The 22,552-nt window shown below is 40.0% G+C and overlaps 1 long non-coding RNA gene across 2 annotated transcripts; it reads left to right on the forward strand.

Moving 5' to 3' along the window:
• Positions 1-226: 226 nt before the first annotated feature.
• On the forward strand, positions 227-4,183 carry LOC110798787 (uncharacterized). Of its 2 annotated transcripts, none has more exons than XR_008919519.1 (5): positions 227-499; positions 815-915; positions 1,020-1,087; positions 1,850-1,939; positions 3,964-4,183. It is a non-coding gene; the product is annotated as an uncharacterized lncRNA (long non-coding RNA). The 2 variants fall into 2 exon arrangements; XR_002536212.2 differs by having other exon boundaries at positions 828-915.
• Positions 4,184-22,552: the final 18,369 nt, after the last annotated feature.

The following is a 22,552-nucleotide window of genomic DNA, read 5'->3' on the forward strand; positions in this document are numbered from 1 at the left end:
TTGATGTAGACTTATTTTTCTGTCTGCTTTTTGTGTTGTGCGAATTCTATATGTCGGTCATAAAGACCCCCTCCCCCACGGGTCGTTTTAAAAATATCCTTGAAAGGATACCAGGCATATATTATGTGTTAGATGTAATTCATATGCATTTAGCGTTCAACTTGGTAGTTATTTACAACTGGACCATTCAGCAATGTACAATTTCTCCCTCAATTTTATGATTAGTTCAAACACACTGAAGTAGCGATTAGAAATTTGCTGAAGTATTTACTTCAACCTCGTGTTTTGAAAATTTCGGTAGAATTCGAAGATGAAAAAAACATCTGGGGCATATTCATGCGCTGGAAAGGAAGATACAATGGGCATTCGTAGCTGAAAGTGAAACAGAAAGTAAATGAAAATCTCTAGCAAGGTCTCGAATCGAAGTTATCTTTGAAGAAAGCCTTGTGCGATCAACTCACTAGAACCTTGCAAGTCTTGGTTTGCCAAGTTCAGGATGGTAAAAGTAGCTTCATATTTTGTAGTTAGTTTATTGAAAAAATGTTTTGTTATTGTCTTATTGATAGTCCCTAAATGACGATTGTCAATATTCTACATTTATTAGTTGTAGATTATAGAACTCTTTACCATTCCTGGTAATGTGACAACTGAATGATTGGATTGCATATGGTTTGGCTTGAATTTTATAATTGTAATGACATGACTGCAATCAGTGTTTGGCTTAATGTTGAGAGCTGAAAGTTCTTAAACATCCGTTTTAATGCAAAGAATTCTTGGTTGAATTTTCATTTTTTCACTCATTTATAATTGGCAGTTGATTGGTGCAGTGGGTTATTGGACTACGACAAGTTATGGAAGAAGCCTCCTAATCGCGATTTTTTTTGCCCTGTGTCGAGCCTACAAAGTTGTATACACGTAAGAAAAACTGTTTTTTGTTGGGTTTCCTTGATTTTTAGTAATAATTACTGTAACATGGAATGCTTGAACACTCATATGCTATTGTGTTTCACACTTTTCAGCTCCTTCAGAGTCAAATCGTTACCTGCTTGTCCATACTAATGGCGGTCTTAATCAAATGCGGGTTGGGGTTTGTTCTCTCTCTCTCTTCACTCTCTCCCTCCCCCGGAATAGTTCTAATCATATAATTTATTTTGACTGGGTCTATAACAAACAAGTTATAACAGTTTTTAGCATCTAGTAGAATAGTTTATAGGCAAAATTTAAGGTTTACTAGGTACAGTCAGGTACCATCCAATTTCAATAGCTTATTCATATATTATTTAATTCTTCAGATGTTCTGTGTTGATGGACAATTTGATTAACTAGCATATGTTTAGTCTTGAAATTCAAAGTTCATCTGCTATATGTTTTCTTCTGTTGACCAACTATTTTTCTTAACACTTAGTCGTCAGTCGTCACTTTTATTATAACAATGGTGGAACAAATCCTACAATCTGAAGTATATTTTATTCAGGATACTCTATGATCCTATTGGAACTATGTCTCACAATATATCAAGTTATGTATCCACTTATGATGGTTTTTTGCAAATAAATCTGAACATGTAGTCGTCTTGCTAACAATTACCATATTATACTACACTCCATAGAACATTTATTATATCTTTCACACCATCACAATGGGGACCTTCAAGATGTTATGTTTGTAATATTGCTTATTCATTGGGATTCGTTTTGGTAAACATCTTTGCTCTAAGATTTTACTATTTCTTCTGTGGAATGTTACACCTTATTGTCACTAATAATGAGGATAGGTAAGTATGCCATTTTTACTTTTTGGGTTGGCAAAATGAATGATTGAAATCCACTACTTTCTATTTGGAATGCAGATATGTGATATTGTAACTGTGGCCCGAATCATTAATGCGACTCTTGTGATCCCTGAACTTGACAAGAGGTTATTTTGGCAAGACTCAAAGGTATACATTTTCTTTTCTTTGACCTGAGATTGGAATTATCTATCTCTTATTCTAATCTCTCGGAAAATTGGTTGCAGCAACTTTGCAGATGTTTTCGTAGTTGTTCTGGGTAAAATCAAATGTAGGCATTAGAATAACATTAGGAATTTTTTTTGCTAACTACTCTTACCCAATTAGATGCATGTAAAAAAGCCATGAGTATGCAGGTTGGGTATCATTCGTATCAATGATTCAAAACTCTAGTTTCTCTATTCTGCCAATTTCTTATTTTTGCTGTTAATTTTGCTTGATTTGATTTGGTTTACGGGGTTAAATTTATTTTATTATAAACATGTAAGAGTTTAAAACACTTATTTAGGTTTATTAGCTGAAAGCTAGCATCGAAATAAGCCATTTTAGTCAAAATATGACATATACTGATCAAACGAGCATTAAATGCACAAAACTTGACCAAAGTAGATGATAACGAGTCTTTGAAACATAAAACTAAGTCTATTAAACATGGAAAAACTTTAAAATACTTATTTAAGTTCATTAGTTGAAAGTTAGGAACGAAATTAGCCATTTTAGTCAAAATGTGACCTATAATGATCAAGCGAGCAATAAATGTACATAAATGGACCAAAGTAGGTGATAATGAGTCTGAAACATTAAAATATGTATATTAAACATGTAAAGGGTTTAAAACACTCATTTAGGTTCATTTGTTGAAAGTTGGAACCGAAATAAGCCTTATATGTGCATAACTTGACAAAAATGGATGATAATGAGTTATTGAAACATAAAACTAAGTGTATTAAACATGAAAAATCTTTAAAATACTTATTTAAATTCATTAGTTGAATGTTGGGACCGAAATAAGCCATTTTAGTCAAAATGTTACTGATAATGATCAAACGAGTCTTATATGTACATAACTTGACCAAAGTAGGTGAGAATGAGTCCGTGAAACATTAAAATAAGTTTATTAAACGTGTAAAGGGTTTAAAATACTCATTTAGGTTCATTAGTTGAAAGTTGGGATCGCAATAAGTCATTTTAGTGAAAATGTGACCTATAATGATCAAACGAACCTTAAATGTGCATAAGTTGACCAAGGTGAGTGATAACGAGTCTTAAAAACATATTGCTACAGTGTATTAAACATGTAAATGGATTAAAATATTTATTTAAGTTCATTAGTGGAGAGTTAGGAGCTAAATAATCCAATTTAGTCAAAATATGAACTATAATGAACTAACGAGCCTTAAATGTGCATAAGTTGACCAAAATGGGTGATAATGAATTTTTGAAACATATTTCTAAGTATATTAAACATGTAAATGGTTTAAAATGTTTAATTCAGTTCATTAGTTAGAGTTAGGAGTGAAATAAGCCATTTTAGTCAAAATATGAACTATAATGAACTAACGAGCCTTAAATGTGCATAAATTGACCAAAATGGGTGATAACGAGTCTTTGAAACATTAAAATATGTATATTAAGCACGTACGCAAAAGCTTTAAATTACTTATTTAAGTTCATTAGTTGAAAGTTGGGACCGAAATAAGCCATTTTAGTGAAAATGTGACTAATAATGATCAAACGAGTCTTATATGTACATAACTTGACCAAAGTAGGTGAGAATGAGTCCATGAAACATTAAAATAAGTGTATTAAACATGTAAAGGGTTTAAAATACTCATTTTGGTTCATTAGTTCAAAGTTGCTATCGAAATAAGCCATTTTAGTGAAAATGTGACATTAATGATCAAATGAACCTTAAATGTGCATAAGTTAACCAAAATGAGTGATAACGAGTCTTAAAAAAATATTGCTAAGTGTATTAAACATGTAAATGGTTTAAAGTATTCATTTTGGTTCATTAGGTGAAAGTGGGAACCGAAATAAACCATTTTTATTATTATACGGTTAATTATTTCATTGTTATTAAGAAATTAAGTCTTAATTTATTGTACGATTCAGTATTTATAATATAACTAAAGTATATATATATATATATTTTGTTGGTCGATCTTTTTAAGGTATTCAATAATCCGAGGGAGCCGCCATTCACCATTGAGGAGATAAATGAAGTTCGGGAAAAGTTGGCAAACTTCATTACCAGTGATTGTCTTTGATATTTTCTTGTACTGAATCTTATATTATGGATGCTGGTTTTTCATATGATTGTAATGTAATCGACTTTTATATTTACAATTATATACTATTTAATTTAATATCTATATAATTGGATATTTTTTATGTGATGTATGGAGGTTAACCAATGGCGTGGTCCAATTGGACTATGTAGCAGGGAAATCGGTTATATAACAAATCTAGATCAAGTGCGGCTCATTTATAGGCCAAGTGCTGCTCATTTATAGGCCAAGTGCGGCTCATTTACATATCAAGTGCGGCTCATTTTTATGCTTTTGCTGCCAATTTCTATTTAAAGTGGGGGTCATTTTCAAATTTGGCAGCACCAAGTATGTCAAGTGCGGGCTCATTTTCAAAATTGGCAGCACCAAGTTTGTCAAGTGCGGGCTCATTTTCCAAATTGGCAGCACTTGAAACATCAAGTGCTGCCAATATTTTGGCAGCACTTGAGAAACATCAAGTGCGGGCACGCCATGTGTTGCACATGTAAAAGCCCGCATTTAACCCCTTAAAATGAGCCCGCACTTGAGCTTTTTTCCTCTAGTGCATACTCCAGGAAAAAAATTTGAATGGAATTGGTTGTCAATGAGAGCTGCAACGCTTCCGAACGCAGATTAATTTGATGATAAGGAAAAATAATTGTCGAAGTTTGGTTAAGAATTGTTAAAAAAAAATGGTTTCTCAATTTTTCAGATCAGTGTTGCAAATTTATGTTTTAGATCTAGAAATTTTGTTGACAGTGTACTTTGTAATGTTGTTTGGTTGAATTCAAAGTTACACATTGACAGTTGGGGTGCATGTAAGCTATTGGGGGTCCGAGGAAAAAGATGCTGAAAATTGCGTTTTGGGTTTGAAGGAAGAAGACGATGAGCAGTAGTTGAATTTAGAATTAATTTCCGGACGTGGCAATTACCAAACTTGAGTGACAAACCCTGATTATAGTACTGTCTATGAATATTTGTGGCCACTACCAACGCACAATGATGATTAAAAAAACCAGTATGGTAGTTCAATAGGCCATTACCAAATATATTTATGGACATTACCGACCATATAAGATGAAGTATAATAGTCTAGTAGCTGAGTGAAATTACCAAATAGGTGTAGAAGTTAGGACCCTTATCAAACATTTAAGAGAAAAAAAACAAGTACATCATATATATTCAACAGATTGCAAATTAAGAGATAAAACACAAACAAAATTATATATTATTAGGGTAACATAAAAACAACAAAAAGCACAAAATATAGAGGCAAAATATATAGCTCAACTTGGCTGCCTCTAGATAATTAAAACAGGGGTGCAGAAAACAGGAAATAAAACTAGTACATGAAACAGAGACTGCATCATCATCCATGGAAGCACCACTAACTTCACCACCATCATTGCATGGACGAGACGTTCAAACAAGATTGTACATATTGTTAAAACCGGCTGAAACTACTTCATATGTCCTAATGCTCTCATGCACCGTCATTTCCGCATTGATTCCAGCTATTGTTGATATATCAGCAGTCTGATAGCACAGATGAGCACCTCTAAACAGACGAGCATCTGTCCTCGTAGCCAGCCATGCATAAATCCCAGTCGGGGCTCCCATATTAGACATGTAGTGTATTCTACCATGCCCTGCCAGCTCATACTGTCTAGCCAATCGTGCAGCAGACTCAAAATGTTCTTGGCACCCCCCAAAATCAACGGAGGCATATCCTAAGAAACAAGACCCGTCCCATTGTCCCCTCACCTTGGTTACCCTGAACCCAAAGCTGATGAGTTCATGTTTCAGCCAAGAAAGACTTCTGCTTGTTGGCTTCCCTTCGATGAACTCTATTGACAAATTTTTCTTGACAATTGTGTAAGGATGAACGTACGGGACATTGAAAGCCATTTCTGTCGAGAATAAGAAGGGAAAGGAAAGAAAATATGGATGGTTGTTTGAAATGAAAAGAAAGGGAAGTGATGGATATTGGAAATAAAAAACAGACCTCTATTTATAAAGGTGTTATCAACTTATCATGCATTGGATCCTGCTTTCATGGTAGTTACCTGGGTAATATACCATGGTTTGAATACATGCATGGTAATCACCAATGTATTTTCATACTTTAGTCTTCCAACAATACCTGACTTCTTTTTTAAAAAAAGCACTGAAAATCTATTTAACATCTTCAACAAGGAAATTTATTGAATTGAATGGTCATATCCCATTGTTTCCATGCTTGGTAGGTGCCTGAATCATATGCCATTGATTGAATGCATGGTAGGTACCTAGGTCTTGTAGACTTGCATTGTTTCGTTTCCCAATAACTAAGTCAGAAGCACTGAAAAGTTTTAAAGCATGACATTTTCAGCTAGGAATCTGAGTGGTATTTGTTTTAAAGTCACAGTGTTCACTAATGTAACTATTCATAATAACAGTAACCAAATAAAACTAGTTCCGTTGGCATTGGTTACATGTATTTATCAAGACCACCACAGCTGGAACAATGGCATAGAGTATCAATGACTAAATGTTTATCATTGGTTTTATCTAGAGTGTAGTAATGACCTATGTGAAATACAAATACTACCCAGAACAATCGAAACGTAAGTCTGAAACGTTGAAATTATATTTAAAAAGCACTAGCAAAATAAAATTATAACATAGTAATAAAAATAACCGTCTAATGCATATTACATTAGTACCTCCGTTTAAAAATGATCTTGACGGTTGTTATTTGAACAAATATTAAGACAAACGAGAACTAGACTGTCACTAGATAGGTGAATATAAAAAAATATTGATAAATTTAGATAAATGTGTACTACATGCGGGGTGGTGGTAGAAAAAAAATGAATAAAGTGAGATAACATGAGGACAAACATATACGTGTTGTGGGGAAGAAGGATAAGATGGTTAATTTCCATGTTCATAAATAAAATAAATCATAAACATTTTGAAACGGACTAAAACGATTAGTAATTTTGAAATGGAGGTATTATTTGTTAAAATAATAAAACAATTATTATTTTTCTCAAAATAAAAAGTATGAGTTTTCTGTATTAATATTATAAATTGGTGAACATGTGTGGGTAATTACCAACTATTCACATGGATGGATAACACCATATTTGTATACCAATTGCCGACTTATGTCTCGGTAGTTACCTTTCACAAAACATGGTTCTATAGTTATTATCTTTAAGTAATGACCAAGATAATTCTCGGTAGAATCCCACATAATAAGTCTCAAAGTGGAAAGGTAAATTTTGTGGTAGTTGGGTATGAGATTTAGTTAAAGTATTTTCAGTTGGTGATTACCGAGTAATGGGGTAGTAGTTTCCGTTGGAAAAACATGGTTTTAAATTTAAGTTATTATCTGTAAGTAAGGACCAAGATATCCCTCGGTAGTGACCCACGTAATAAGTCTTAAAGTGGAAAGGTAAATTTTATGGTAGTTGGGTATGAGATTAGTTAAAGGATTTTAATCTATAAAATAGATCTCCATATGTATTTTCCCCACCAAAATAACGTGTATTAGTTAGGGTGAGGGCTTTCTCATGGGTTAACATTTTAAAGATCGATTTCTATTGCAATGAATATGTGTGTTGTACTTATTGGGTCCGTAAAGAATGCTACTAGTGATCAAGGTGTACGTAGTAAGTTATGATGTTACTTTAACTCTAATTAATAATTCTTAGAGACATAGGGGTATTTACATTTTTTTTTAACATTAATAAGGGCCGGCGGGTTCATCTATGAAACTAATAGTGAAACTTAAATCAATATACTATTTAGTGGTGTTACACATTTAATTACTCTGGATATGTATTTGATTTTTGTTTTTACTAATAATAACAACAATTAAATTGTAATGAATATTGTTGTTTTAATAGCCTTGTGTTAGAATATTGTTACTATAGGTAATACACATATAATAAACTACAATGCCCGATAAATCCGAGAGTGAATGTTGATGAGGAAATAGACTATAGGTAACACACATATAATAAACTCCAATGCCCGATAAATGCGCGAGTGAATGTTGATGAGGAAGTAGAATATAGGTAACTGTAGACACCAAATTTGTGTCTCCCCTAGAGTTGAATGATGATACCTCCAATATATTTAGGCGATTGATTTCCACGTACAAGCGACCAATTGCAAAGGACATAATTCAATTCAATTCTGAACTTTCGTTCAAAATTCAAATACAAATCTCAAAGCAAAAAAAATTCCAATCAAATCACATTATAAATCCAAAAATACAACTCCAATTCATAATTCAAATACAAACAATTCCAAAGTTCAATTTCTATTCCGAACTTCCGATTCAAAGATACAAACCTTGGGCCCAAATCCTAACCTCGGGTTCCAATTCAGTCCCAAACACATTTCCAAAATACAATTTCAAAATCCAAGTTCAATTTCAAGAAAATTATGCCACCATCATTCTCTATGGCACTTCTCCACACAAAATCATATAAGGAAAGTCAAATTCGGGCGCCGGCCCCAAAATCGAGCATTTCGGGCGTCGACCCGTAAAACCAAGAAAACCCGTACAAATCAGCAATCTCAAGAAGCTTCCTCAAAAATATCTCTTTCAAATACATAAATATCCATGCCTTAACCTCCAAGCAAAAGGACGGAAATGGTACAAAGAGCATCTTTTGCAAACCGCCAAAACGCCCAAAAGGGCAAAAGTGGCGCGCTGGCCTGTACCAGCTGTCCTATGCCACATGAACCTGCGCCTGGCGCAAAACCAGCGCCTGGCTCTTATGTGCCCTAATCCCATCAAGTTTTCCTATAAATACCCCCATTTTTCCACGAACAAAGGGGGAAAGAATCATTCAATTCCGAGCAGCGAAGCTCTGCCTATTTCAAAAATCTCTAAAATCCAATCTTCAAATCCTTCAATATTCAAGCTTCAAATATTTCAACATTCAACTAAAATCTCTACAAAATACTCTCATACAAACGCTCTTCAAATAAAAGTTCAATGTTCTAATGTCCTAAGAAATTTGGGAGTCCAAGCTTGGAAATCAATCAATACCTAAATCTAGGTAAATTTCCGAGGACTCTTCAAATCCAATTTTCTACCTTTCTCATTTCAAGTTTACTAATCCTATGGTTTTTTTTGGGATGTTCATAGTCACTAGAAATAGGAAATTCCTCAAAAGGAGTAATCTTTGAGGGGATTTCATACTTGAAACCCCCCTCAAATGATCTTCCAAACTCCATTTACAAATTTCAAGTTTCAATATTTATGCTTTGTTTTCAAAAAACATGATTATTAAGTTGGGGCTTTCACTCTTGAAAACGTTCCTTACAACAATCTGAAGGAAATATGTCCTTCACCCAAGGTGCATTAAGTCTAGTACCAAGGTTCAGATTAATTGCGAATAATTAATTCAGTGAGATCAAGTGATCGGAACAGCTAGCTGGAGCAATGCTTCCGATCAGTGAGTTCTAATGAATATTGAGCTCACAGCTTACTCTTGACTGAACCTACAAGGTCATACCAATGACACGTAACAGATCACCGGATTAAATGAATCGGAAATTCATTTAATAGTTTTTTGGGAATTAGTTGGAAAACGTATTATACGATACGACCTTGCATCGAGTCGTATATCGTATCACGAATATTCTTACGCTAGGCGAGACGAATAAATCGTATCGTACGATGGTGATTCGTCGTATACGAAACGATAAATAATATATCGGAAATATATTAAATCGCGAATACGAAGAGCGGCCCACGAGCCGAGTGCACGAAGCACTCAAGGCCCATGGGCGCGCGCGCTAGGCAAGCAAGCAAGGCAACGAACGCAACAGCGCTGGCCCATGGCCGAGGAGCTGTGTGCGCGCGGGCTAAGGCCACGACACAGCAGCAGCAGCGCGGCCCACGACCCAGCTGGCTGTGCGTGTCCGTGTGGTGTTGCGCGGTCTTGCTAGCCGGCCTTGCCTTATGGCTTGGTCGGTTAGTAAGGTTATGTAAATAACCTTCTAACCACTTTCCAACTTAACACAATTCAGTTTACACACAACCCTAGGAGAGAACAGAGAACCCTAATTCTCTTTGTGCCTCCAAAGTGTGTTCATCCCAAAAGCACAAACTCTTGATCGATTGTCTAAGCTACGATAATCAAGACGGATCTGATCGTGTCGGTGAACCAAGTAGAGGAACGACAACTGGAGTTCTAAGTTCGTGTTCGTTGAAAATTTGTGGAAAACACGCTTCAAACGTAAGTCTGCTTAATATGTGCTTTATACATGCTTCCTGGCTTTGGGGATTGTTTCCGCACATGTTATTATGTTTAACTGTATTTCCTTACAGTGGTATCATGAGCCTTATGTATTCAAAGCATGTTTTAGCATGATTTAATTGATTTTGCATCTGTCGAAAATTTTGAATTTTCGGAGTTTTTACGAATTATTGGATGAATTGCGTAATAATCAGGTCCGAAATCAAAAATATTCTTTTTTTCGAGTTTTAAAACCCTAATCTGATTGAAAAGGATTTTCTAAGATCAACTCATGAGAACGGAATTGCAAAAACAGGCATCGAAGTGTCGTTTTTTTGGGAGTTTTTGTTAATTTTTCATTAAAAATTAAAAGTGTCGGACAGTAATTAAATTAAAAGGTCGACCTAAACTACTCGGAATTGCTTGAAATTTTGACACAATGTTTATGGTATATTCTTGATCTATGGTAAAAATTTCGGATTTTTCCGATAAGTATAAACCATAATTTTGCCTTTCCCCAATTCGTAAAATTTGAAATCCTAATTGAATTTTAATTAATTTTGGTTTAATAATTCGGTTAATTGGGAAAGGGGATATAATTTCATGGGTCAGTGGATAATTTTAAAAATTATTGGATTAAAATTTTGAATGGTTTTGTTAACTTTAATCGCACTTAAACCTAATTATTAAACATCTGAAATTTAAATGTTAATGAACGATTTAAAGCTTCGGATTTTATTATTTGAAAGTTCAAATTTTAAAGTTGATTAATTCGTTCTTAAAATTTGAATAATGTTAGCCTTTGATTTAATATTTTACGAAATTGGATTGTCGTTGAAGTTTATTAAATCATTAAAAATCGTTGTTTTTCGAAAATAAAAATCGTAACTTTTTGAAAAATAATATTGATGCAAGTTCGTGAAATTTAATTTAATTTTAATTAAGTTGGTCCGTAGGCACGAACCAAGGCACGAACACGATGTGTGGTGGATGTATGGCTCGACGAGCCATGCGGGCTGCTATACGATGGCCAAGCCGTAACGACACAGGCAGCAGCAAGCGTGCTGCGTGCCTCGTGCGCGCTGGGCGAGGAAAGGGGCAAGCGATGCTTGCGGGGGCTGCGACGAAGCAAGGCACAAGGCCATGCGACGTCCAACGCAGCGATGCACGACGACGCAGCGCAGGGGCAACGACAGCTGCGGGCACGCGCGCGGGCGCAGGCTGCGGGGTGTGCGAGCTTGCTCGTGCGCCTCATAGGCCACACGCAAGGGCTATGGGCTGGGCGCAAGCCTAGCCCAACTACGCAATTGAAATTTTTTGTTAAAAATTGTTTATTTCGTTGGGCTTTGCATATTTGCATTAATTTGGGCTAACGGGATATTTAATTTAATACTTTATTTGCTTGGGCCGGGCCGCGAGTTTTAATTTAATATTTCATAATTATTGGTTTGAGTGGAAGCCACTAAATGAATTTAAAATGAAATAATTATTTTTAATTATTTTCGTAGGTCGCATTATTTTAATTAAATTCAATTTTAATTAGAATAAAGTCTAAGGATTAATAATTTGGAAATTGATTAATCCTGTAGGACGCGTTTATGTGAACGTGAATTTTAATTAATTCACGTAAATACTTGCATATTTACATGGGCCGTTCGTTTTAGCATACGAATGGGTGAATGCATAGAATGTATATTTTATGTAATGCAGGTACTCCAAGTGACTAGTAGGGCCAATTTAGGATAGTCAAATACGGTCTGCCTACCGTTCTATCTTTGAATGTAAAGTTTTAAATATGGTCTGCGTACCATGAAAATTTTGATGTAATTTTATTATTTTCAAGTATTTCTAAGTTTAGAACTTTAAGTTAGCATTTGAACGAAGATTCAAGACGATGCCAAGCTAACAAGGAGGTGATGAAGATTGGATGCTTCAAGACAAGATGTTTTGGGCCATACTAGATCACCATTTCTTTATGCAATTTAATATATATATATATATATATATATATATGTATGTATATATATATATGTATGTATATATATATATATATATATATATATATATATATATATATATATATATGTAATATATATATATATATACATATATATATATATATATATATATATATATATATATATATATATATATATATATATATGTAATATATATATATATATACATATATATATATATATATATATATATATATATATATATATATATATATATATATATATATATATTATGCGTGAATGTATGAATGTATGTATGCTTTGCATGAACAGGTTGTTTCATATGACTCGATTAGATTAAGTTCACTAAATAATCGAACCAACATAGAAACAACTAGGTCCAAAGTAATATTGAGTTTAAAATTGCCTTCCAAATCAAGCACTTACAAAAATCTAAGGATCTAAGGTAGTAGGTTTACGCCAAAGCGAGGTGCTATTTTAGTTGACTTAGGTGGTAAGGCATCCCAAAGGAGCACGTTGATTGTGGTTTCAACTCAAACAACAATGGCATTGTGTTGTGGCAAAGGGATAAATTATGGTATTAATTTATTAACCAAGAGTAATTTGGAGATTACTAGCAATAGGTTTTGCTTACCTAAAATCTTAAACTACTTAAGACATGCCAAAGCTGCTTAAGGATTTAGGACTTTTGGGATCTTGGAATCGTTTCATTCGTTTTTGGACCATGCTTTTGCTTTTGTATGAATGAAATGTTTTAATAGATTTAATGATTGCATGTTTGCTTTTATTTCAAAGTTATTGAAGTTTATGAATGGTTATTTATTGCAAATTCTTTTCGATTGTGGTAATCAAATGGCCGCAAACAATAACAATACTTTCAACCTGCGTTCAATTCTCGACAAAGAGAAGTTGAATGGCAACAATTTCCTTGACTGGCAAAGGAACTTACAAATAGTTCTTATGCATGAGTAAAAGGAATATTTCCTTGAGGAAGAGTTACCGGAAGAGGCTGGGCCGGAGGTAACTCAAGCTGCCCTTAATCGTTGGATTCAGGCCAACAGGGATGTCAAATGTGTGTGCTTGCATCCATGAGTCCTGAACTTCAGAAAACGTTCATTAACTCGGATGCTTACCAAATCATCTCGGAGTTGAAGAACATGTTTCAAGACCAAGCCAGAATCGAAAGATTTGAGACTCAGAGGTTGATCCTTGAGACTAAGCTCAAGAAAGGAGAACCAGTGAGCCCACATGTTCTTAAAATGATTGGACTCTTTGAGAACATGAGAGCTCTAGATTCTGACGTCTCAAATGAAATGGCTATTGACATCATTCTCCATTCGCTTCATAATGGATATGATCAGTTCAAGTTGAATTACAACATGAACAACATGGAGAAATCTCTTACTGAGCTTCACGGTATGCTGAAAACCGCTGAAAAGACGCTCAAGCAAGAGAATAAGCATGATATGCTTATGGTGCGTAAGGGCAAGAACTTCAAGAAATCAGGCAAGAATAAGGGCAAGAAGGGTAAGGGCAAGGCTACGCCCTCATCCAAGTCCAACGGCACCAGTTCTGGTAAACAGAAGAGGGTGACTCGTTCTCCTGCAGACTCTGAATGCTTCTACTGCAAGAAGAATGGGCATTGGAAGAGGGATTGCTTGAAGAAGAAGGAAGATGAGAAGAACGCGAACGTTGCTTCTACTTCAGGTATATATGTTATACATTATAATCTTGCTAATTCTACTTCTTGGGTATTAGATACTAGTTGTGGCTCACACTTATGTTCCAATTCGCAGGGACTAAGGAGAAGTAGAAAGCTTGATAAAGGCGAGATGGATCTACGCGTGGGAAATGGAGCAAGGATTGCTGCATTAGCTGTAGGATCTTATTTTATTTCTTTGCCTAGTGGGTTTTGTTGTGGGCAAAATTACCATGCCTTCGTGTACCAATGAGGATGCGACACATGGCACGTATTACGCCCCCTAAGCAGAAACCATACGAAGACTAGACCACAGCATGGGTATCAATCTACGTATTTACAATGTATATGTATTTGTATTTAAGAATGTATAAATGTATGTAATGTACCTATACCTGAAAAGGGGCCTAGGTAGTAGGTATTCCAAGTGGTATGAATTAGCACAATAGGCCCAAAAAGCCCACTATTGCCAAAAGGGCCAGGGAATTGTAAGGAGAAAGGACACATGTCCTTCTCCCATACCCTAGCCAATCATGTAAAGGGAATATTAGGTCATTCCCACAAAAACCTAGTACTATAAATAGTCCCACTTCCCTAGAAAAAGGGGTCACAATCAATATATTCAAGAGCAATTGCTGCTCTGCCTTCTCTCTACTTTCTCTCTCTATAAAAATACAATCTTGTGAAATCCTTAAAAGTTACCGGAAAACCTCCAAGGTATCTCACCGGAAAAACCCCACAACATTTGGCGCCGTCTGTGGGGAGGTACGGTAACATGGAAGATCAACGACAGGACAACGATACTGGGCGGCCTACGCGAGTAGAGCGGCCACCCCTCGAAAGAGAAATGCCGACTGAACATCATACGCCGGCCACGAGAATCACTAGAGATGCTGCGCGTATATTTGCGGCCGGGCACACCCCTCGTCACGCTGCCGAGGTAGAGGTGCTCAGCGAGGAGGACGACCAGGCCAATCGCACCCCTCCTGGAGAACACCTGGATCCTCGGGCGGATACGGTAATAGAGGAGAACCCTGATATGCCTGTCTCTGTGGGTGCTCTTCGGGCTATTTTGGCTGAGTTCCAAGCTGATGTGGGAAAGACAGTTAATGCTGAGGTACAGAAGAGTATGCTGATCTACACCACTGCTGTGGTTGCAAATCATGAGGGGCCGGCAAGCAATAGGCCAACACTTTCTTTGCGCCCCCCAAACGTCTGGACCAGGCTGACAGGCGAGGACCTGAGGAGACAGCCGCCAGCAAGTCAGCCCAATCAGGCAATGTCTTACCTACCACGCCGACTGCCACGGCGGCTGATCGGAGAAACGTCCCGAGGACGTGAGCAACCACGCGCAGAGCAATTGCCTGACTCTGAGTCTGAACTTTCTGACACTGGGTCAACCCCCGTCATGCCGGATAGACCTCTCCCTCATCCAACTTATACGCATCTGAGCAAGGCGCGCCCAGGGGTCACCCGTCCAACCCGTCAAACTCGCGGACGCGAGTCTTCCCAGCGGGCACCCTACTCAAGGCGTCAAGATCCTGTGTATCACATTCAGAAGGGGGTGTCCAACATGGCCCTGGGACACACCACCCCTTTTGCAGACTCCATCATGAGAGCCCCGAGGGAACCCAAAGTCAAGCCGCCCAACATTGATGCTTACGATGGGACCACAGATCCAGACATGCACCTCTTGGTCTTCCGGCATCACATGTATGTCCAAGGAACAACTGACTCAACCTGGTGTAAGTATTTTCCGGGCACACTCAAAGGAGTAGCATCTAAGTGGTTCGAGAGACTTCCAGCCGGAACTATTCGCTCTTTTTCGGAGCTCGAGCTATTGTTCTCTACTCGGTTCATGGCTCACAAGGAAGAAAAGAAGACGAGCATGCATCTGAGTAGGATTCAGCAAGGGAAAGACGAGTCTCTGAGGAGCTATGTGAAGAGATTTAATCTAGAGGCAGGGAAAATTCCGGATTTGCCAGATGGTGTTGCATTCGATAACTTCATTCGAGGGCTTAAAAAGGGCTCTTTCAAGTTTGATCTGGTTAAGAAAAGCGTCCGAACAATGCCAGAAGTGCTGGATGAGGCCGAGGCCTTCATCCATGCAACAGAGATTTGCAGCGTCCCAAAAGATCCCAGAGGAAGTGATACCGCCGAGCCGGCGGCAAAAAAGGAGAAATTCGAAAAGAAGAGCCGGCCTAACGGGACGTGGGCTATTGCAAAAGAGTCAGACAGGGCTCCCGGGGCGGCAGGCCAGAAACGGTCCAGAACTTATGATCGGGAGCGATTTGAGTATAACACAGACATGTACACAATTCTGATGGACGTCGGGTCCAAATATGACATTGATCGTCCATTTCCCATGAAGTCGCCACCAGAAAGTAGGGACCCCAAACTGTACTGTCACTTTCACAGTGACATTGGGCATGACACCAAAGAATGTAAGAGCTTGAAAAGGGCATTGGACGGCCTAGCCGCCAAGGGATTCTTAAAGAGTTATATCAGCAGGAACACGGGAGGTTCTTGCAAACCCTTCTACAAGAAAAACAAATCCCCTCCCTCGGAGGAAGATGGGAATCGTACCGACCCAGAGTGCGTAGCAGTCATCTCCGGAGGATTGGCCGCCGGCGGGCCGACCATGAGGGGCCAGAAGGATTATGCCAGGCGATTGGGGCAAGTGATGCTGTCCGGCAAGGCCACAGTTGACCCGTTTCCAAAAGTTGAAATCGGCGAGGCCGACCGTGGGAAAATCTCCACCCCGCATGACGATCCTTTGGTAATTGAGTTAAAAGTTGCTAATCTGAGGGTTAGGTGTATTTTGGTTGATACAGGAAGTTCGTCGGACATAATTAGTCTAGAGTGCTTGAATCGGCTGCAACATGATTCCTCAAAGATTGAGAAAATCCACTATCCCATTATAGGCTTCGGAGGTAGTATCATCCACCCAGTCGGCATAATTGCCCTTCCTCTGAGGATGGGAAATAAAAAGGAATCTCGACAAATGGACGTCCGTTTTCTCATAGTGAAAGACCTGACGGCATATAACATCATCTTGGGGCGTCCCACCTTGAATAGGGCAAAGGCTGTAATTGTGACTCATCTGATGCTTCTTAAGTTCATTTGTGATGATGGGAGTGTCAGCACTATACATGGTGACCAGCAACAAGCTAGAGATTGCTACCTAACCACCTTGAGTCCAGAAGCATGGGGGACGGGTGAAGAGAAAGGGACATCGGGAAACAAACGAAAATGTGGCGACACACAACCCAAGATCGTCAAAGAAACATTAACTATCTCAGCAGGGCACATGGAAGAGAGACGCCCAGAGCCTGTTGGGGCTCATTTCAATGTGGTATTAAACACAGATAAACCTGACAGAGTAGTGCCCATCGGGATTTCTCCTGACGACCCGCTGGCGGCAGAGTTGGTCCACCTTTTGAGAGAATTTGAAGATATCTTTGCTTTCACAGTGGACGAAATGCCGGGTATTGATCCTGCTGTGGCCGTCCATAAGCTGAATGTGGACCCAAACTTCAAACCGGTTCGTCAGAAGAAAAGGAACCATGGGGAGGATAGAAATCAGGCGGCAGCCGCGGAAATACAAAAGTTGATGGAGGCAGGGTTCGTCAGGCCTAGTCAGTACCCTGACTGGGTTGCTAACGTGGTCCTCGTCAAAAAACCTAATGGTACCTGGAGAATGTGTGTTGACTACACCAACCTCAATAAGGCATGTCCCAAGGACAGTTTCCCATTGCCCAAGATTGACCGACTCGTCGACTCTACAGCAGGGCATGCTATGATGAGCTTTATGGATGCATACTCAGGGTTTCATCAGATTCCGTTGTGGCCTGACGACCAGGAAAAAACGTCATTTGTTACCGAACAAGGCCTTTACTGCTACAAAGTGATGCCGTTTGGGTTAAAGAATGCACCGGCCACCTTTCAGCGTCTTATTAACACTGTGTTCATTAAGCAGCTCGGCAGAAATATTGAAGCTTATATTGATGATATGATTGTAAAAAGTAAGCTGAGGGCGGCGCACATAACTGATCTCAGGGAGACATTTGAGACTATTCGAGCTTACAACATGAGGCTGAATCCTAAGAAGTGTGTGTTCGGGGTGACGGCAGGCAAATTTTTAGGTTTCTTAATTGATGAAAGAGGAATTGAAGCCAACCCAGACAAAATCCAGGCAGTAATTGATATGAGCTCACCAAAGACAGTGAAGGAGGTCCAGCGGCTCACAAGTTGCTTGGCCGCCCTGGGCAGATTCCTTTCCAGGGCTGGAGACAAGTGCCACTACTTTTTTAGGGCAATCAGAAAGAAGGCCAAGTTTGAATGGTCGGACGAAGCCGAGGCGGCATTGGTCAGATTAAAGGAGCACTTGCATACCTTGCCTCGTCTTGTTAGTCCCTTGCTAGGAGAGACTTTGTACATGTATCTCGCCGTGTCCGAGCACTCGTTGAGTGCCGTTCTACTGACAGAGAGGGAGGGAATACAGATGCCGGTATACTTTGTCAGTCATGTTCTTCAAAATGCTGAAGTTAGATACCCTACAGTGGAAAAGTTTGGCTTAGCTCTGTTCATGGCCAGCAAAAAGCTCCGTCCTTATTTCTTAGCTCACAAAATAGTGGTTTACACAGATCAACCGCTCAAACTGCCATTTACAAAGCTGGAGGCGTCAGGACGAATGCTGAATTGGGCAATAGAGCTGAACGCCTTTGATATCACCTATGAGCCGAGGAAAGCTGTCAAGGGGCAGGCATGTGCCGACTTTATTGTTGAAATGACGAGGCCAGACTTTGCCAATAATACAAACACGGTGTGGACAGTGTATGTAGACGGTTCATCCACACAGAATGGATATAGGTTTGGGCTTTGACTCGCAAAGTTATAAATAATACTACTCTATTTGTCTCGTAATATTTATTGCTCGCACAATGAATATAAAAATGTACACTCCAATGCATAACCAAAGCCTAATTGTATGACGGCCTGAGAAGTGGCCCAGATTAGCAAAAACTCTCAGCAAGACTAATTGTTTGAAGCCTAAGAAGTGGCTCAGATTAGCACCAAGTTGTAGGCTAATCACCTATCCAACTCCCTTCCCAGTATAGCAAGCCGCTGGCCAACCAGTACGGCATAGTAAGTGCCAGCGGCACAAATAAACTTAAATCATAAGTTATTTGTTCAAAAAGCTCAGCGGCATGAACAACTTTGAAACATAGGTTGTTTGCTCAAAACCTCTGCGGCACGAATAACTTTGAAACAAAGGTTGTTTGCTCAAATGTGCGGCGGCGCGAACATTTGGCCGTCCAGTCCATTTGACGAGCATGTCTAGCGGCAATCATACCTATTGATTGACTTGCGTCAATCAATATCGGTATAGACACGCTCGCCAAGGAAAGAGACGACCACAGTAGTGCCTAGCGCATGCTCAGTTGCCTGCGGCACCAATAACTTTGAAACAAAGGTTGTTTGCTCAAAAGTGCGGCGGCACGAACATTTGGCCGTCCAGTCCATTTGACGAGCATGTCTAGCGGCAATCATACCTATTGATTGACTTGCGTCAATCAATATCGGTATAGACACGCTCGCCAAGGAAAGAGACGACCACAGTAGTGCCTAGCGCATGCTCAGTTGCCTGCGGCACCAATAACTTTGAAACAAAGGTTGTTTGCTCAAAAGTGCGGCGGCACGAACATTTGGCCGTCCAGTCCATTTGACGAGCATGTCTAGCGGCAATCATACCTATTGATTGACTTGCGTCAATCAATATCGGTATAGACACGCTCGCCAAGGAAAGAGACGACCACAGTAGTGCCTAGCGCATGCTCAGTTTCCTGCGGCACCAATAAATTTGAAACGAAGGTTGTTTGCTCAAATGTGCGGCGGCACGAACATTTGGCCGTCCAGTCCATTTGACGAGCATGTCTAGCGGCAATCATACCTATTGATTGACTTGCGTCAATCAATATCGGTATAGACACGCTCGCCAAGGAAAGAGACGACCACAGTAGTGCCTAGCGCATGCTCAGTTGCCTGCGGCACCAACGTGCTTAGTGTATACTCAGTTGCACCTTGGCTACCATACCTATTGATTAAGCCTATTGATTAAGGAATAATCAAATTACGAAGAGCAAATAAATGCGAGATAAAAGAAGCAACAAAAATAACCTATTTACTTATAAAACAACGCCCGTAGAAAGGCGTGTAAAAGTAGCCCAGAATTCAAAAACAAAAAAGAAAGAAATTGTTGTGTGCTCAGCAGGCACAATGGTACAGACGCCAGCAGCGCCAAAACTTAACAAAATTGGTTTGGGCTTGACTCGCCCTTCTTCACCAGACGGCGGGGTATAGGTTTGGGATTTTTGAAGGTACTCGGAGTCTCCGAGCCAGCTGGCACGGCCCTTTTCTTCAATTGGGACAGAGTCGTCCCCTTTTTCTTCCCTGACGCCTTAGCCGCGTCCTTAGCTTGCTAAAAGAAAAAGAGCGTAGAGGACAGTCAGATATTGGGCCTCGTGATGAATTACAAGTCATTCACTGAATAGTGGCTCGTCATCAATCACAAGTCACTCACAAGATAGTGGCTCGTCATTCAAAAGGACGCCCGTCTCAAAAATGACGAGGCATACCTTATCAATCACAAGTCACTCACAAGATAGTGGCTCGTCATTCAAAAGGACGCCCGTCTCAAAAATGACAAGGCGTACCCTTTCAATCACAAGTCACTCACAAGATAGTGGCTCGTCATTCAAAAGGACGCCCGCCCCAAAAATGACGAGGCGTACCCTTTCAATCACAAGTCACTCACAAGATAGTGGCTCGTCATTCAAAAGGACGCCCGTCTCAAAAATGACGAGGCGTACCCTTTCAATCACATGTCACTCACAAGATAGTGGCTCGTCATTCAAAAGGACGCCGGTCTCAAAATTGACGAGGCGTACCCTTTCAATCACATGTCACTCACCAGATAGTGGCTCGTCATTAAAAAGGACGCCCGTCCCAAAAACGACGAGGCGTACCTTATCAATCACAAGTCACTCACTGAATAGTGGCTCGTCATTAAAAAGGACGCCCGTCTCGAAAATGACGAGGCGTAGCTTATCAAGTGCAAGTCACTCACAGAATAGTGGCTCGTCATTAAGAAGGACGCCCGTCTCGAAAATGACGAGGCGTACCTTACCAAGTGCAAGTCACTCACAGAATTGTGGCTCGTCATTAAAAAGGACGCCCGTCTCAAAAATGACGAGGCGTACCCTATCAATCACGAGTCACTTGCGAAAAAAAAAAATGGCTCGTCACCAAAGGGACGCCCGTCTTAAAAGGTGACGAGGCACACCTTGGCAATTGCAAGAAAAACACTAACTTAGGGGCCCTTCATTAAAAAGTGACGAGGCCTACCTTAGCAAACACGGGTCACACGCCAAGATAACGGCTCGTCACTAAAAAAGACGCCCACTGTAGACACTGGACGGGAAAAGCTTAACTTGCAAAGACTACAACCTAAGAGAATACTCACCTTCTCCTCCAACTCGGCCTTGGCCTTCTGCATCTTGGCCTCATAGATGTCGGCCATCCAATCGGTCATGTCGCCCTTCCCAATATCCGCCGCCGATAACTTGCTCATCCCTTCCGCTGTGAACAAAATAAATCCAAAATTAGAAAAAATGAATAGACCAACGCGGGACGGCACATAATTTGGCATACAACCTCGAGTCATAGAATATCCTAAGCCTACGGCCGCTAGAAAGGCCTCATTCCGAAACTGACTAATGTGCGGCAACCACTCGGCCGGCACATGGAAAGTCTTGTCAGCGGTTAAGTGGTAAGTGTTGGCCTTGAACAGGACCATTATTTGATCCCACTCCTCGGCAGTAAGGGGTGGGAGGGGCTCGTCACGGTCCATGTAGTTGGCATTGCAATTCCAGCGGCTCATCCTCTCGTACATCTCTTGGTCGTCCGTGTAAAACACGACCCATCTTTTCCTCCACATATGCCATTTGCTGAGCTTGCCGACCACTGTCTGGTATGTACCACGGCTGCTCAGATTGAACCACCCTTTGGCGGCACTGGGGGAACGAGAGAGGGAGACCAGATGCAAAAAAGCGTTGAAAGACGGTTCCACGTCGTTCAGCGCACATTTGGCAATATAGCCAAAGATATCAGCCCACGAGTTGGGGGTCAGCTGGGCCACCCCAATGTTAAAACCATCTAACACTTCCACAATGAAGGGGTGTGGAGGGAATCTCATGCCGAGCTTGATGGATGCGGCATACACTGGGAATTCTCCCTCGGCAAGCAGGCTGACGGTCGAGTCCAGACCGGCCGGCACACGCATCTGGTACCCCTCCCCCACGCAGAGGTCGTCCCTCATCTGGGCCCCATGCTTGTCTAGCCACCGCATCCAGCCCATGTCTGGGTGAATCTCCGACGGAAGCAGTTGGGCCTCCTCCCGTCCTCTGGGCCTAATAGGCTGGGGAGCAGCCTCTTGCTCCTCGTCGGCCGATGGAGATGGAGCGACGCTCGACTCCCCCACTGCCTGGCTCGCTGTACCCCCTGAC

The sequence above is a fragment of the Spinacia oleracea genome, chromosome 4 (assembly GCF_020520425.1).
Source record: "Spinacia oleracea cultivar Varoflay chromosome 4, BTI_SOV_V1, whole genome shotgun sequence".
NCBI classification, from domain to species: Eukaryota; Viridiplantae; Streptophyta; class Magnoliopsida; order Caryophyllales; family Amaranthaceae; genus Spinacia; species Spinacia oleracea.